Source organism: Sorex araneus, chromosome 4, assembly GCF_027595985.1.
Source record: "Sorex araneus isolate mSorAra2 chromosome 4, mSorAra2.pri, whole genome shotgun sequence".
Classification (NCBI taxonomy): domain Eukaryota; kingdom Metazoa; phylum Chordata; class Mammalia; order Eulipotyphla; family Soricidae; genus Sorex; species Sorex araneus.
Genome location: NC_073305.1, coordinates 119,301,122 through 119,307,338, shown reverse-complemented (window position 1 = coordinate 119,307,338; position 6,217 = coordinate 119,301,122).

Here is a 6,217-nt window from a genome sequence, read left to right as displayed (position 1 = left end):
ATGAGACCCATTTCTTTGTCCCTAAATCCAAATGCATTGCTTTCTAGTGTGTTCATATTCTTACACCTGGATTGAACAAGGGAGCCACACGTCAGTTATCTTTATTACAATGAAATGAGTCATTATATCAATGAATATTTAGAACAGACATTTCCTATTTTTCAATACTGTCTTTAGGAAATGAATTCCTAGATAAAATTAATCTTGTATGTTTTGTGTTTCTTTTAACTCCTCAAAAGTGACTTTCCTGGCATCTATTCAGTTATGGAGCTTAGAGGGTAGACAGCAAGGGCTTGGGAGGCAAACCTTGGGTATGTTTTGGTATTCTGTTTTATGAAATGATATTCTAAGTATTTGATTTAAAAGAGGTACCCATTAATGCTTGAGAAAATAATGCTTATAATAAAATGCTCGGCCATTATAAGCAAAGCTTTGCCATATCTCTATCTTTTTTAAAAAATGTTATTTTATTGAATCTCCGTGAAATAAAGTTACAGGGTTTCATGTATACTAATCTCCCCATTATACCCCCTTTCCCACCCTCCCCTGCCTCCATGGCAGACAATATTTCCCAAACTCTCTCTCTAATTTTTGGTCTTGCAATACAGATACGGAGAGGTCATCACTTTTGATCTTTTATCTACTTTCAGCACACATCTCCCATCCTGACCAATCCTTCCAACCATCATTTTCTTAGTGATCCCTTCTCTATTCTAGCAGCCTTCTCCCCTGCTCATGAGGTGTGGAGAGCCTCCACAGGACCGAGTGCTTTTTAAACAACACCTGTTCTTGCTAATTTCACCGTGCTTTGAAAACAGGATGTCCTGTCAGGCCCACAAGGTATAAGAAAACAGGATGTCCTGTCACGCCCACAAGGTGTAACTAGCCTATCAGCTGCAGACACTTGGGCGTAAACAAGCAGCGAGAGGTATATAAGGAGGGAAGCTGCCTACCTAGGGGTTCCACCCTGGTTCCTCTTCCTTCATCCTTCGTCCATTCTTCGTTTGTCCTCTTTTCCGTTTGCATGAGAAGGTTTCTTAATAAATCACTGCAAGAAGAATCTCTGGGTTGCGTGTTATTTTATAATGAGGCAAACTTCAAACTATGGAGCAATCTTCCTGGCCCCTATGTCTATTGTTCTTGGGTATTAGTCTCGTGTTATTTTATATTCCACAAATGGGTGCAGTCCTTCTCTTAATTACTTTTTCAAGAGATAAATAAAAGTTATAGCTAAAAGCTCTCTCTGAAAATAATATATTACTTAGCTGTGCAATATACTTACAGTGTGTTGGCCCATCTGAAAAAGAGGCAGAATTAGTTGATATGAAGTATGATAAAACTAAAGATTCTACTCTAGATCCACAGCAAAGCATTTAAGTAGGTAAGGAAAAAGTTTTCTATTTTGAATTCTTTTATAAAAATGTAGACAGAGGATCTTGTTTCCAGGTCTCCTTGAACCTAGAGTTCAAGGTCACAAAGTTCTGCTTACCTGGCTTTGCGGGGCTTCACTTGTGCATGAGGTTTGGCCCAAGTGTCCGGAGAGCGGCCTTGAGCATGGCGGTGGCTGGGTAGTGGATATTTATGGTCTAGTACAATATTTATGGTCTTAAAAGTAGTATAATATTTATGGTCTTAAAATTTAGAAAATATACTAGCATAGTTAACTCCAGTTTTAAATTTAGCACCTAATGGTTTTCATTTGGTCAATGTGACTTTATTAAAATTTAATATTTCTCTTCTCAAAATGATTGGATAAATTGAGTGGCATTCAATAAACATAATTCTGGATTAAAAGTAATTGTTTTGAATCCAAAATACAAAGTTTAATTCAGTGAGAGCAATTTAATATGGGATTCCCTCTTTCTATCCATGTAAACTATCCGTAGCTCTTTTAGATGTGACTGTAGTTATAATGGACATCCTCAAATCCTTTATCCTTGTCCTTGAAATTTAAACCATATATCTAAAGCAAAGAGTTTTTCCTTTGTTTTTAAAGTGAGGAAGAAAAATTCTCACATTTACCAAGAATTATAATCAACCGTGCATGCTCTGACAAGTTTTATCATCCTAGTATAAAACTGAGGCTTAAAAAATAAAACCAGTGAATATGACATTCTCCAGAGAAAATTCTATGTAATCAGTCTTACTAAGCCTTCTAATATTGGGCATTTAAACCCCAGTTTGTAATGGTCCAGTAACATATGTTAGAATTGAATTGAGATTCTCTTTGGTTTGGGGGAACAATTAAGTTCAGAACTTACTCCTGACTTTGCACTCAGGAATTACTCCTTGAAGACTTGGGAGACCATATGGGGTGTTGAAGATTGACCTGGGTCAACCATGTGTATGGCATATACCTTATTCACTATACCATTTCTTTTCTTTCTTTCTTTTTTTTTTTTTTTGCTTTTTGGGTCACACCCGGAGAGGCACAGGGGTTACTTCTGGCTCTGTGCTCAGGAATTACTCCTGGCAGTGCTCAGGGGACCATATGGGATGCTAGGAATCGAACCCGGGTTGACCGAGTGCAAGGCAAATGCCCTACCCACTGTGCTATTGCTCCAGCGCACTGTATTATTTCTGAGGCCCCAGATTTTTTCTTTTTTATTGAATCACCATGACATACAGTTACAAGCTTTCGTGTTTAAGTTGCATTCATACAATGATCAAACACACATCCCTCCACCAGTGCACATTCCCCACCACCAATCTCCCCAGTACCCCCCGCCCATTCTTCTCCTGCATCCATGGCAGACAATTTCCCCCATACTCTATCTATACTTTTGAGCGTATGGTTCCAATACAGATACTGAGAGGTTATCACGTTTGGTCCTTCATCTACTATCAGCACACATCTCTCATCCAGACCGATCCCTCCAACTATCATTTTCTTAGTGATTCCTTCTCTAATCCAGGTGCCTTCTCCCTCTGCTCATAAGGCAGGCTCTCAACTATGGAGCAATCCTCCTGATCCTTGTGTCTCTTGTCCTTGGGTGTCAGTCTCATGTTATTTTTATATTCCACAAATGAGTGCAGTCCTTCTATGTTTGTCCCTCTCTTTCTGTTTTATTTCACTTAGCATGATACTCTCCATGTCTATCCACTTATAAGCAAATTTCATGACTTCATCTCCCCTAACAGCTGCACAGTATTCCACTGTGTAGATGTACCAAAATTTCTTTAACCAGTCATCTGTTCTCAGGCATTTGGGTTGTTTCCAGATTTTGGTTATTGTGAACAGTGCCACAATGAACATATAGGTACTGATGTCATTTCTACTGTGCTTTTTTGCTCTTTATGGATATATTCTCACAGGTGGTATTGTGGAGTCATATGGAAGCTCAATTTCTGGTTTTGAAGGAATGTCTATATTGTTTTCCAGAAAGGCTAGACCACTCTGTGTTCCCAGGATCAGTGAAAGAGCGGTCCTTTTTCTTCACATTCATGCCAGTACTAGTTGCTTTTGTTCTCTTGAATGTGTGCCAGTCTCTTGGTGTAAGATGATATCTCATCATTGTTTTGATTTGCATCTCCCTGATGATTAGTGATGTGGAGGATTTTTTAATGTGCCTTTTGGCCACTTATATTTCTTTCTTGAGGAAGCTTCTGTTCATTTCTTCTCCCCATTTTTTGATGGAGGCCCCTGATTTAAGATTCAACCAATTTGTGGCCCTATGACTGAAGTTCTTGTGAATTTCAGCAAGTGCCTGACTATAATGATGCCTCAAAGAATTTCATATAAGGTTTTGTAAAACATGGGCATTGTCAGATATGAAGTGATATCAATTGATTTGCCTATTCCTCACATCCTCACATAAAATATTGACCCAGATTTAAAAAGAATTGTCAAGAAAAAATTGGCTTATAAATAGAAGTAAATTAAAATAAAGTAATAGGATATTTATGATTTAAAATATAAATTTATTCAACAGTGATTAACTAAATTAATTTTCTGGAATTAATTAATTGTAAAAAATCTTAAAAATTAATTAAATGCCTTCAGGCAGAAATCTTAATAGTTAGGATCATGATGACTCTATTTACCATTATATTGCAAATGTGTAGGTAAACCCCAGAACATAATTGTCATGCAATAGATATTTGATAAAAATAACAAGATAAAAAATCATATACTGGGGCTGGAGCAACAGTACAGCAGGTAGGGCATTTGTCTTGCACAAGGCCAACTGAAACTTGATGCCCTGCGTTCCGTATGTTCCCCCAAGCATCAGGAGGAGTAATTCCTGAGTGCTGAACCAGGAGTAATCCCAGGGTATCACCAGATATGGTTCTAAATCCAAACCAAACAAAAACCAAAAAACAAAGTATGAGAAAATGACTGTAGGTAAACTGATGAAAATCAGAAGACTTTACCATTTAGAACCGCAAACTAATGGCATAATATTTTACTGGCTGTTCACTAAATCTGCTAATGATTTGGGAACACAGAAAGGATTAAACTTGAGACAAAGGGCTACATTCAGTGGGGTGGCTCCTTTATAATATGAGTGACTAATAATTGAAGAAAGACTCTGGGAGTGGGTAGCTTGGTACATGAAGAGATAGTGCTAGATTGTGTAACTTCTGACCTGAGACAAAAACCTGAGCCAATAGTTAGCCCTGACTGAACTCCACCACAAATGACCTCTGAGCACCACCAGGAGTGAGCCCTGAGTGCAGAGCCTAAAGCCCTACTCGGCATGCCCCCCCCAAATAAAAAATAATTATAAAATTTACCCATTGTTTTTATATTGGTTTGTCTTTATTATGCCTTGCATATCTGCTTCCTAAAAGTTGATCTAAGAATACAACTCTTAAATCTATTCTTTGCTCTGCTAACCAAGTACATGATTAGAGCATAAAATTAATCATTTCTAATTCCTCAGTGTATTTCTAAATATTAAAAACTTAAGTCCATAAGAACATTAGACAAATCCATTCTCAAAAGGGACTCTTCTTATCTCCCAATCATATTCATCTCATAAGTCTTCATATAAATAACTTTTAATAACACTACGGGTTAATTAGCAATTATATTGTTTAATTTTTCATGTTTTCTCATCCCATAGAAAATTTATCACTTTAGTATTTTAATTGATATCTGATCCTAACTAAAAATCATAAAAAGCTCTAGAATGACAAAAAAATCTATTTGCCAGTTTTTTGCAAAAAAAGTGGGCACTTTTGTTGCACTTATGAATAAATTCTTCATTAATGTAAATGGAAATATGTTTATTTGGGGTGAACATCTTTATTTTTATTTTGCTTTTATTTTAAACTTATGAAAGTTATCTTTTATTGGATAGTTTTTATAACTTTTAAGAGTAAAAACAGGGAGTATGGTGCCAACGGGTCGTACTTTACTTGCCGGGTGAATGCATCAGCAGCCTGATAGTGCCTTCAGGCTTCTTGATACCCACAAATTGCTGCTGTGCCTTTGACCAGACCCCAACAACTCAGACCTAAGTTTACCAAGAAATTAAATGGCCAAAAGTTTGGTATGTGGGAACCACTCCCACAAATCACCTCTAGTTCAACTATACGAGTTCATTTCCTCAGAACTGGGGTGGGCTACCTCTCCCCACTTCCCAATACTCATGGAAGCACTGGCAGTCACCCACATGAACCAACTGCGATACCACCTTGTATGCCCTACTATCAACCTTGCTTCAGAGACCCCCTAAATAAATCTCAAAAGAGATAAAAAGCCACAGTTAAGCTTGGACCCATGCATAGCTAAACAGATCGGAGTAAATTGGACAGGGTGTGTTAGCCTATGCCATCCAAGCAGAGTCCCTGGCATCCACTTGCATCCACAATCCAAAATTGGCACCATACACCGAACGTGACTCCACCATCTAAGGATGGACCTCACCAAGATGATCTGCTGAAAATTTTGTGATGTGGATCTTAGTGCACCAACAGCCCTGGCCCAAAGACAAAGAGGCAAGTCCCAGAAGACACCACAGTGCCAGAGATCTCTCTGGGTCCCATACTGAGCCAATATCACAGGGAACCGCAGATGGAGCAGGTGCAGTCTCCTTGCCTACTCCAGATGTAACCAAGAACTTCCACAGGCAAGGTCCAGGTATGAGGGTTCAGGACTAAATCTCCAGGCTGCATGGCAGCAGAAGACCTCTGCTGTCCCTCCCTGGATCCCTGCTTGCCCAGAAGACTGGCTGTCATGCTCACAATTTGCCTCTGGGCTCCATCTTGG